Below are 13,148 nucleotides of genomic sequence, written 5' to 3' on the forward strand. Positions count from 1 at the left end.
CAATGGCACAACTCAAAATCATCAACAATTTCTAAAATTCAAACATGAGCTTGATAGTATACAGAACAACGATCACAAAAACATAAAAATTATAAAATACGAATAAAAAACACATACCTAATTAGCCAAAATAAGTGTCAAATGCTTGAAGGTTTTGAAACCCTTATTTCTTTCTTTAGTTTCAGTCAAAAAGATGAAATTAAGATGAACATTTGATTTTTTTTATTATAACTATCATTTAATTAACAAATTACCTTATTAACCTTATTATTATCATTAACAATCCACTAACTAATGTCCATCCATGTCATTTCATGAATTCAGTGGTCCATTTACAACATAAGGACCTCACATTTAAAAAGACATAGCAAATAGGCACTTTAACAAATAGCAGACAACTTTTACATTTTATGCAATTAGGTCCTTTTATCAAATTAAGCACACAAACAATCAAATTTTCATACGAAATTTTCACACATACTAATTCACATATAATAAGCACAGAAAATAATATAAAATATTTTTTTGACTCAGATTTTTGGTCTCGAAACCACTATTCTGACTAGGTCTAAACCGAGTTTTACAACTCTCCCCCACTTAGAGATTTTTGATAAACCGTAATTTACACCTGTTTTTATCCCATGCTTAGCACATTTATGGATGGTTTCTCCTTAGATTTGGTGAATTCGATGCTCCTAATTGTTTAATTTCATGTTTTATACTTAGGTGAGCATAGGAGAGAAAAAAGAGCGAGAAATAGGCTGAAAACAGAGAAAATGGACCCACATGGGAAATCAACACTGCCTGGGCTTCCTCACAAAGGCGTGTCCCATGGCCATGTCCCTTTTCCAGGATCAAAGCATGACTAACACGGGTAGACTACACGCCTGTGCCTATTCAACAGCCTTAACCACGGGCTGGAGTAATCGCACACGGGCATGTTACACGGGTGTGTCCCTATCGAGCCCAAGTATAACCCTATTCGGAAAAGGCCAATTTTGAGGGCTCTTAGGCATTCTAAAGCCTATTTAAACACCTGAGGAGGCACTTAGGAATGGGACACAGAGTAAGGAGGAAAGGAATTACTCACGGGAAGCCGATTGGTCCATCTCAGAAGTCGAATTCATAATTAAGACTGAATATCTTCCTTCAAATTCCATTCAGGGATTCTGGGTTTTCTTTATGTTTTGTATTCATTTTTCTTCTGAGATGTTTTCTTCTATAATTATGAACTAAACCCCCTAAATACCTAAGGGGAATGAAACCTAAGATGGATCTTGTTATTATTATCTGAATTGTATGATAAATATTTGACTTATTCTTAATTATGTGTTCTTAATTCTTTTTTAATATTCCAGGATACTGATTCAAGTTAATGCTCTTATTCAGAGGAGGAATAGCCCTGTCTAAGAGTAAATTTGTCATAATTAAGCGAAGCTGAATGCACGTGTAATGCCCTCACGCCCGAGACCGTCGCCAGAGTCAAGCTTGAGGTGTTACTAAACTTAATTCATCAATTTAACAGCTTAAACAATTTATTTGTAAAATTTCTAAACAAGCTGGCCAACTACATCACAGTCGCTTAAAAATTCATATCTCAAGTTCCGAAACTCGAAATCCAATTCCATAAATTTTTCCTGCAACTAGACTCATATATCTATTTACTAATTTGTTTCTAGAATTTTTGGTCGAGCCAATTACTACAGTTTATTAGTTAGTCTCCCCTATTTCAGGGTTCGACTACTCTGACCCCTGTGTATTACGAATCAGATATCTCCCTGTACAGAGTTTCAATCACTATGCTGTTTCTTTCTTATAAAACTAGACTCAATAAGGATTTCATTCATGTAAGATAAAACTCCTAATTGTTTTTTTATAATTTATAGTGAATTTTTAAAGTCAGAATAGGGGATACAGAGATCACTCTGACCCTGTTGCACCAAAACTTAAATATCTCACCAAATATAACTCATATACCTGTTTTTTCCATCCATATGAAAATAGAATCATCAAAATTCAATTTCATAACTTACTTATCATTTAATTCCATTTCTACTATTTTTAGTGATTTTTCAAAGTTACATCACTGCTGCTGTCAGATTCTGTTTTATGGCAAATTTTACTTTACTATAGGTTTTCATAGACTAAATAGCATTTTAAACATACATAACAACAAATATAACTTAGATTGGCCATTCCAATGGCTAATCGTTTACAAACCCTTTTCTTGCCAAACCATAGCCATATCATAAGATCATTTACACAAAGTGAGTATTTTGCCATACATGCCACATTCAAAACACACAAGCCATTTTACCAATTTAGGCCTTCGGATAGTGTGAACGGGTCTTCAACCTATCCCGATTGTCAAGCCGGCTTGTCAACAACTACAATGAATGAAAAGAAGGGGGTAAGCATAAATGCTTAGTAAGTTCACATGCAAATAACAAGTAACATAATCATGCAATTCCACATAAAACATCATTTGTATAAACAACACCAAGACATTCATGTTTCATTTGCATTTAATATCTTTCTACGATTTCATCATACCAAGTTTTCAACCCGAGGATTTAAGCACATACCTGTCAAATTTTCTCATTCACCACACTTACCAATATGTCACCTTCGTTTTAGGCATTCTTCTCATTCACTTAAGATTCACCCGTTGAACACATCGGAAAATAATTCAAATACGCGGATTTCATGAACGTAAGTGCCATACCCGCAGCTAGACAAACTCAATAGCCTGCGAAACTTATATAGCCAAGCTACCATGTAACCCGCCCATAAGTGAACTCAGACTCAACTCAACGAGTTCGGAACTCAAATATCCTAGTGACATGTCACTTGTATTCTAATCTATTCCTAAGGTTCAAACGGGCTTTTTCCTCGATCACACATCTATGCCGTCTTCCACGGAATATCGGAATCGATACTCGGTGATAGTTCATACTCATCAAGTAATTCACATAATTACATATTATTCAACAATAACCACAAAACATAACATTTCATGATAATAATAAGCATCATATCATATAAACAACATTAAATTGCTTAAAATGAAAATTATGTTACTACATTTACACATGAACTTACCTCGATACAAAATTATTAGCAATCGAGCCTATTCTTCGTAAACTTTATTTTTCCCTCGATCGCGACTTGAATCTCGTTTCTCTTGATCTATAATGCCAAATTAATCTTATTTAATACATACATTCATCAAAACAGCATTTAATACGAACTTTGGCAAAATTACATTTTTTCCCCTAAACTTTTGCATAATTACACTTTTGCCCCGAGGCTCAGGAATTAAAATTCATCCCTTATTCTTATGTTTTATGACATGCTGATCATTTTTCCCTTCTATGGAAACATCAAATTCACACTCTAACATGTACTTATGACTATTAGGTATTTTTACCGATTAAGCCCTTTCACTAGTTTTCGCTTAAAACCGAGTAGCACAAGTTGTCTCACATAATTTAAAACCTCATGTTCTATCATAAAACACCAAAATACTCAAATTTCACCTATGGGTATTTTTCCAAATATGAACCCTAGGTTGAATTATTGCTAGCATAAGTTAATTCGAGTTACTGGGATTTCAAAAACATAAAAATTATTAAAAACTGGGCATGAGATCACTTACTATGAAGCTTGAAAGTTGAAGAAACCATAGCTATGGGGAGAGGTAAAATTCGGCAGCAACAATATGGAGAAGAAGATCATTTTGTGTTATTTTTCCCATTTTATTTCATTTAATATACAAATGACCAAAATGCCCTTACCACTAAACTTTCCAAAAATTCCATCCATGTCCAATTTTTGTCCATAGACTTAGAAATTGGTAAAATTTCTATTTAAGACCTCCTCATTAATATTCCAAAGCAATTTCATACTAAAAACTCCTAGAATGCAAGTTTTGCAAATTATTCGATTTAGTCCCTAATTTCAATTTAAGCACTTTAGGCATAGGATTTCATCACAAAATTTTCACACAATCATGCAATCATATCATAAACATCAAAATAATTATAAAATAATTATTTCTATCTCGGATTTGTGGTCACAAAACCACTATTCTGATTAAGCCCTAATTCGGGATATTACAACACGCCAAGAGATAGGGTGATAAGATTTTTCCAGATTAGGGTGAAACCTAATAAGGGGATCTATAGATTGAGTTAATGCAACACTAGGTGTTAATTAGAAAGAGATTTCAATTAATCAACCTAGGGTTAGATGTTACTAGTCTCGAGAGAGATAATAATATAACTTAGGGATTTCTACGGATCAAGTCAAATGAATAAATCGTCTAATTCAGAGTCAAATAATAGGTGAAGTCTAGGTGGACTTTTCCTTGGGTATTGTCTTAATCAATCTAATTTTCCCAAAAGCTTTTCCCCAATTTCTCTCTGTGCACTCTTAGTTTAGTTAGTTTAGATAACAAAATCCCTTAATTTTTAGGCTAGATAATAAAAAGAAGGTAATTACTAGTACTCTTGGTTCCTTTGGGTCCGACAATCCGGTCTTGCTAAAACTATAATACTGTTCAATAGCTACACTTGCCTTCATCGTGATAATAGTTAGTTTCAAGAACGATTAATTATAAATATTTAAAACCTGCCGCGAATATCACGTACCAAGTTTTTGGCGCCGTTGTCGGGGACCTAAGATATTAGGAACACTCAATTTTTATTACTTTAGCCATTATACTTTATTTGCAATTTAATTTTTTTATTTTCTTTTCTAATTTTTCTTTTCTTTGTTCCTGGCAGGTTTTTATAGTGTATGACTAGAAGAAACTTGTGGGGACCATTACTGTTTAATATTGAGATCGATCGCACAGTTCGCAAAAATTTAAGAGAAATAAGACAAAGCTTACGACACACAGAGGAAGAGCAAGAGGACGATACTTCAACCACAACCGAGGAGATGGCTGAAAACCAAGAAAATCCGCTACCTTCTGCGATTGCTACTAATCAGAATCCTGCTCCACGCACTATGTATGATTATGCTAAACCTTCTTTAACAAGAACTGAATCGAGCATAGTTAGACCTGCTGTAGTTGCAAATACTTTTGAACTAAAACCTAACATAATTCAAATGATACAGCAATTTGTTCAGTCTGATGGTTTGCAGGACGAAGATCCCAATGCTCACTTGGCAAACTTTTTGGAACTATGTGATACATTAAAAATTAATGGCGTTTCTGATGACACCATTCGCCTTCGGTTATTTCCTTTTTCATTGAGAAACAAAGATAAACAGTGGTTGAATTCGTTACCACGAGGGTTAATCAATACTTGGGAGGTTTTATTAAAATATTTTTCGCCAGCTAAAACGACTAAATTACATAATGATATCTTTTCTTTTGTGCAGATGGGTTTAGAAACATTCTACGATTCATGGGAGAGATACAAGGACCTCTTGAGAAGATGCCCTCACCATGGGTTACCACTCTGGCTACAGGTTTAAACATTTCATAATGGCCTGAATCCTTCGACTCGATAGATGATCGACGAAGCCGCTGGCAGAACTATTAATAATAAGACACCCGAAAATGCTTATGAATTTATAGAAGAGATGTCACTGAATAATTATTAGTTGCAAGTCATGAGGACAAATCCAACAAAAGCAGCCGGTGTTTATAATGTCTATTCGGTCACCATGCTCTCTAATCAGGTAGAACTCTTAAATAAGAAAATTGACAATTTTCTTAGTTCTTCATAAGTTCACCTAGTAATGCAGTGCGAAGCAAGTGGAGGTAGATCGAGCAGTCCAGATTACCCATCCTATGGCTACAACATGGAGAATGAGCAGTTAAATTACATGGGTAATAATCCTCGATCTCAAAATAATCCTTATAGTAATACTTACAATGAAGATTGGAGGAACCACCCAAATTTCTCATGGGGAGGCCATAGAAATCAGCGACCACCACCACCTCCAGGCTTCCAACAACCGCCCTACCAACAAGAGAAAAAATCGAACCTTGAGGAGATACTAACAAAATTCATCTCGGTGTTAGAAACTTGTTTTCAGAATACCGAGATAGCACTTAAAAATCAACAAGTGTCGATCCAATGGCTCGAAACTCAGATAGGTCAGCTTGCTAAATTGATATCTGAATGACCACAAGGTAGCCTGCTGAGTAACACTGAATCTAACCCAAAGGAGCAAATCAATGCCATTACCATTCAAGATGAGGAAGGTTAGTTGCACCTGAACCCGAACAGAGGCAAGAAACTGTAGTAAGTAAAGGTAAGGGTGAGGTGGACCACAATGACTGAAACCGGTAAGTATATAGTACAAACCTCTTGTGCCATGCCCAAACGCGGCAAGGAAAGACCGCACATAAGAACAATTCGGTAAATTCCTTAAATTATTAAAGAAGTTACATATTAACTTACCGTTTATTGAAGCTCTATCGCAGATGCCAAACGCAGTCAAATTCTTAAAGGAGCTTTTAACAAATAAGCAGAAGTTGGATAAGGCGTCGCATGTGGAACTAAATGCGGTTTGCTTAGCCATACTACAGAATAAGCTGGCCAACAAGTTAAAAAATCCAGGGAGTTTTACGATTCCCTATTTAATTGGTAGCCTAGACATAAATAATGCCTTGGCTGATTTAGGGGCTAGTATTAATGTCATGCCTTACAAAATGTTTAAACAACTAGGTCTTGGGAAACCCAAACAAACTAGGATGAGTATTCAATTAGCCGATAAAACAATTAGATTTCCTAGGGGGATTATTGAAGATGTACTTGTTAAGATTAACAAATTTATATTCCCAGTTGATTTCGTTGTTCTAGACATAGAAGAGGATAGTAATGTTCCTTTAATTTTAGGGAGGCCCTTTTTAGCAACCGCTAGAACAATAATTGATGTTGGCACAGGTGAACTCACACTTCATGTGGGAGACGAAACAATAACCCTTCAAGCTCGTAATTCAAGTAACACATCAAAAATTGAAGGTGGTTGTATAAATCATTCTACTTAAACTGACCATGTGGTGCAACCTACTTTGCAGGAAATAAGTTCGAAGAACCTACACGAGCCATTTTCAAGCAACAACAAAGGACCTATCTATGAAGAACGAAGGCTATAAATCGAAGAACTAGATGAATGGGGGATACAGAAACTGAGAACACCTGATAAACCGAAACCAAGCCAGGACGAGCTCAATACATCACCAAATCAACTTAAGGTTGGAGATAAAGTACTACTAGATGCAGTAGATCCTCGCATTACCACTTCTGAACCTAATGAAGAAATTCCTCTCACGGTACTCAGTATTTTCCCATATGGTACAGTCGAGGTAATTCGCCCCAAATTTGGAACTTTTAAGGTAAACAATACTCGTCTTAAACCTTATATCGATAAAGTTGATAGCAGGGATGAGGAGTGTAAACTCCTCGAGCCACCATGATCACACACCAGAGAGGTAAGTCAAGCTTAGACTATAAATAAGCGCTTCTCGGGAGGCAACCCGAGCACTAACAGTAATGATTTATTTAAATTCTAGTTTTTCACTTTTAACCTACTAATTGAATCTTAAAACACAGGGTTTTCCCATCCACACGGCCAGGCACACGGGCATGCCTTAGGCCGTGCACACACCACAAGAGGAGACACGGCCGTGTGGAAATAGGGCAAAAAATTTTCCCCACCACGGGATGCAATAAGCCGCCACGGTCGTGTGATAAGGTCGTGGGTAAAACTGCCAAACCAACACGGCATGCGTCATAACTGTGTTGTGGAACCGTGGGTGGACCTGTCAAATTAGCACGGGCGTTCAACATGCCTGAGTCCAACCCCCGTGGTCGACACTGGCAACCTATCACGGGCGTGGCCTACCATACACGGGTGTGGGAGAAACGAAAGAAGCAAGACGAGGCCGTGCGACATGGCCGTGTGCGCCCACACGCCCAAGGAACACGGGCGTAGGGCAAATGTCAAACGCGCCTAAATTTAAAAATTGCGAAACACACGGGCAAAAATTAAGGCATACGGGTGTGTCCCACGACCGTGTACCCCAAAATCTATATAAACCCTTCATTATTCATCATCTCTCTCCATAAAAATCCCTAACACTAGCCGCTGCAACTCCACACGCCCTACCTGCCACGCCCGTACGCTGCCTACAACACTGTTTCCAATGACCCAAGCTTCTCTATTTTGCATTTGTTTACTCTTTTCTCTCTATTTTCTTTAAATATTTTGCCTAATTCTTGTTTTCTCTGATCTATTTGACTATTTTAAGTGAATATTCATAGTAGAATAATAGAAATACTCATGCTTATTATTAAAGAATTTTGCCATTTTTCATATTACATTCATCCATCTTTCTTGTTTCCATGGATTTTATGCTTACCCACATGCACTCATGCATTAGATATTCCCGTAGCATTATTCTCATAGTCCTATTTTAATAAGTTAATATATTTACTTTAGTTGTTTTAGTTTGGTTTACTTCATCTTGTACGTGAGCCTCATGAAATATTCCCTTTCTGTTTTGTTTTTCTATGCTATTCTTGGGACTTATTGGTTGAACTTTGACTATTCAATGCAGATATACAATGTCATCCTCACATGGTAAGAAGACCACTGTCCCCGCCTCGAAGAAGAGGAAAGGAGCAGTGTCATCCTCAGGTCCTACCGCTAAGATCCGTCACCCTTTCCTCGAGCTCCTCTTGAGACCCTAAGAGGAGCTATTTCAGACTTTACGGGCCTGACCCCTAGGTGTGGGCTGCTGTATTGACTGGGCTGTACTTGAACATATTCAGTTGGCTGACACGGTCTGAGCCCTCCTAACGACTGACCTATGGGGGCTCTTCTTTGAGATCGTCGAGCCGACGTATCTCGAGTTCACATTGGAACTCTGCTCGACGTTCCATCTTTAGACTGTCATGACCAGCTTTGACGATCTTGGAATGGTCCAGTTCCACCTTGGTGGTCTAGTGCACCAGTTGAGCGTACCCGAGTTCGAGATTGCACTAGGGTTGTACACGGAGGAGTTCATGGACGAAAATGAACACGACACCCTCTACCACCACATCCACTACTCTCCCTCAAAGTGCTGGAAAGACCTCGTCCTTGCCTTGAACACCAACAATCCTAGCTGCTCTAAGGCATTGGCTCTCCCTCCATCCTTGAGGTATCTACATGCCCTCTTGGCTCACACTCTGACGGGACGACAAGGGAGCACTGGCGTCGTCACCACCCATAACGCCTACTTCTTATGGAACATGGTGAACGGGCACGTCCTCGACCTGGCCTACTTCATCACCCTCACCATCCACCATCAGACGGAGCGACATCGGAGGGGGGTCATCTCTATTGGGCCCTATGTGACTCGATTGGCACGACACTTCGAGCTCCTCAACACAGCGGCACAATCATCCTCCCTCACTTTCATCGGCCAGATGTCCCCACAGGGCATTTCGAGCATGCTAAACATGATAATGATCAAGAAACGACGTGGTGCCTACCCTCCTCAGTACTGCCCCGTCCAGTCCACCGAGGAGGAGGACCTAGAGGACATTACTGATGATGTCCCTCCACATCATGAGGACCCGCCGTCTTAGCCACCACCCATCCATCATCCAGTTCATGCGGCGGCTTCATACTCTAACATTTCTGAGTGCCTTACACGATTTAAGCAGCAATGTTTTTAGCGCTTTGATCACATTGATGTGACTCTCATCAGATTTGTCAGTACTTCCACATTTCATCGCCACCACCACCTCGCGAACCATCCGGTGATGACGATGTTTAAAAGCTTTTTATTTATTATTTTTATTTTCACTTTTATCTTTATTTATCTTATTTAAGTACTTTTTATTTCATTTTTCTTTATTATTATTTTAATTTTAGTTTTTCTAATTTTTATTGAATAATTTATAGTTTCGGCTATTTCATTACGAGTAGTTATGCTTCCTTATATTTCCTAAAAAGTTCCTAATTCTATCACAGTTATAAAGAGCTCCAAAGCTCATCATCGCGTAGGAACTAAAAACAACACTGGCAAAGGTTCTCCACGACTGTCATATCTTGCTTGACCACGACCATAACTACCACTAGATATAATATTCTTTTAACGCAAGACTTATGGACTACTGAACCTCTACCACCACCGGAGTATCCTCATCCACTTTCATCATTGCCTTGGTCGATTATTCTCCATAACTCTAATTCAAGGAGTTCATTCATCATTCAGGAAGTTTCACTTCTCTCCCTATCTTATGATTATTTATCTATATTTTTCAATATATCTATCTTTGTACATTGAGGGCAATGTACATCTTAAGTGTGGTGGGGTCTTTGATCGTGTTATTTTGTGATAGGTTTTAAATATTTATAATTTATCATTCTTGAAACAAACTATTATCACGATGTAGGCAAGTGTACCTATCGAACGGTAGTAAAGTTTTAGCAAGACCGGATTGTCGAACCCAAAGGAACTAAAACTACTAGTAATGACTGTCTTTTTATTATCTAGCCTAGGAATAAAGAGGTTTTGTTTTAACTAAAAAATTATCTAAACTAAGAACTAACAGAGAATAGAATTGGGGAATTGCTTTTGGGAAAATCGATTGAATTAAGACAATAGCTAAGGAAAAATCCACCTAGACTGCACTTATTTTTCTAGCTCCGAATCGGACGATTTATTCATTTAACTTGTTCCGTAGAGATCCCTATGTTATGTTATTATCCCTATTCAAGACCAATAACGTCTAATCCCTAGATTGAATAATTGAGACCTTTCTCTAATTAACACCATAGGGTTGCATTAACTCGATCTATAGATCCCCTTATTAGGTTTCACCCTAATCTGGCAAAATCTTATCACCCTATGTCTAGGCGCGCAAACAACTCCACTTAATTATGACAAATGTACTCTTAGACAGGGTCTATTCCTCCTCTGAATAAGAGCTTATCTTGAATCAATATCCTGGAATATCAAAACAAGAATAAGAACACATAATTAAGAACAAGTCAAATATTTATCATACAATTCAGAAAATAATAACAAGATTCGTCATAGGTTTCATTCCCCTTAGGTATTTAAGGGTTTTAGTTCATAACTAATTAAGAAAACATCTCAGAACAATAAAGAATACAAAACATAAAGAAAACCCAAAACTCCTGAAGGGGAAACTGAGGAGAGATCTTCAGTCTTGATGATGAATCCAGCTTCTGAGACGGATCAATCGGCTTTCTTGGAGTAATTCGTTACTCCCTATTCTGTGTCTCTCTTTCTTCCTCATCTAGGATGTATTTATAGGCTTTAGGATGCCTAAGAGCCCTCAAAAGTGGCCTTTTCTGAATTTCGTGATGAAATTCTATGCATAAAGTGCTTAAGTTGAGATTAGGGACTAAATCAAATAATTTGAAAAAACTTGCATTCTAGAAGTTTTTAGTATGAAATTGCTTTGGAATATTAATTAGGAAGGTTTAAATAATAATTTGACCAATTTCTAAGTTCATGGACAAAATAGGACATGGATGGAATTTTTGAAAGTTTAATAAGGAAGGGCATTTTGGTCATTTGGATATTAAATGAAATAAAAAGGGAAAAATAAAACAAAATTCATCATCTTCTTCATTAGCACGAAATTTCAAGGGTTCTCCATAGCTAGGGTTTGTTTCAAGCTTTCAAGCTCCATAATCAAGAACAGCGAAATTCGGGAGTAGATCGGGGAAAAGAAAAAGTAAAGGACTAAATTGTAAAGTTTAGTCACATTTTGTATCGAGGTAAGTTTACAGTAAATAAATGCAATATTCTTTTATTTTACATTATTATTGTCAATTTCCAGCATTTATATACTTATTTTCTTTGAATATTTAAATTCAAATTAAAGGCGAAGTGACAGAGAAAAAGCATTAGGAAACCCCGTTTGAACCTTAAGAATGTTAGGATATTGGGGTTGACAGGACAGGACAGGACAGAAATGAGCCATGTAAGTCCATACCAGATATATGACTTTGGAGACAGGAATGAGCCATGAAAGCCCATATTAGATATATATATGGCATTGGAGACATGAATAATTCATGCAAGTCCATGTCGAAGACATGGCATTGGCAGGATATTGATAGACAGGAACGACCCTAGTATCCTTAGTATTCCGAGTGGTTCAATGGGTCATTGTACACGTTAAATTACAGTGAATTATCAGCAAAAGGGAAGGTAGATTATATTTATGAATAGTGAAAGGTCAAGTAAGAAAGAAGGTAAGTGAGTAAAGAAGAAGGTAGAAAATGAGAAGTAAAGAAAGTTTATGAAGCTAGGTGACATTATGTATAATTATTCATTATGTTGAATGTTGTAATTTATTTGCTTGTAAGCTTACTAAGCCTAGTGCTTACTCTCTTTATTTTCTTTTTCTTATAGTTTTTATCAAGCCACTCGGGGATCGAAGGAAACGTCGGAGACCCGATCACACTATCGAAGAAATCACATTGGTATAGTTAGACTTTTCGTTTTGTGTATGGCATGTATAGGAACTTGGTTTCTTTTGATATGATATGATCAATGAATGATGTGTAAATACTTGCTAGTGATTAGCTAATAGAGTGGCTGATGATATACATGTTTAATAGTATGTATGATTAAGTAGTAACTATCACATGAAAGCTAAGAAAAATGTGAAAGTAACTTAAAAACAGATTCAAGTATCAGAAATAATGGGATTTTAAAAGTCACAAGAAATTTTAGAGACATGGGTTGATGGTGAATAATATATGAAGTTAAAGCTCGTTGTGTCTATTTTCATATGGAATAAGCAAAACAGGTAAAGGTTTTGTATTTTATAGGGTATCTGAGTTTTGGTGAAATAGGGCCAGAGCAATTTCTGGATCCCCTGTTCCAACTTTTGAAATTCACCATAAATTTTACAAAAATAATTAGGTGGTGTAATTTATATGGTTAGAATCCTTATTGAATCTAGTTTTAACAAAAACAAACGTTATAGTCATATGATTTTTTTACAGAGATAAAAGTGGCTCGTAGTAAGTAGAGGCCAGTGCAGTCGAATTCTAAAACAGGGGTAACTTTAACTAATAAACTGTACTAATTGGCTAAGTCAAAAATTCTAGAAAAAAATTACTAGATAGATATATGAGTCTAGTTT

At 36.9% G+C, this 13,148-nt stretch overlaps 1 non-coding gene across 1 annotated transcript; it reads right to left on the bottom strand.

Annotated features, from left to right (window-relative positions):
• Positions 1-5,359: 5,359 nt before the first annotated feature.
• LOC128279520 (small nucleolar RNA R71) lies at positions 5,360-5,465 on the bottom strand. Its single transcript, XR_008269722.1, has one exon. It is a non-coding gene; the product is annotated as a small nucleolar RNA R71 (small nucleolar RNA).
• Between the last annotated feature and the right edge of the window lie 7,683 nt (positions 5,466-13,148).

This window comes from Gossypium arboreum, chromosome 8 (genome assembly GCF_025698485.1).
Source record: "Gossypium arboreum isolate Shixiya-1 chromosome 8, ASM2569848v2, whole genome shotgun sequence".
Classification (NCBI taxonomy): Eukaryota; Viridiplantae; Streptophyta; class Magnoliopsida; order Malvales; family Malvaceae; genus Gossypium; species Gossypium arboreum.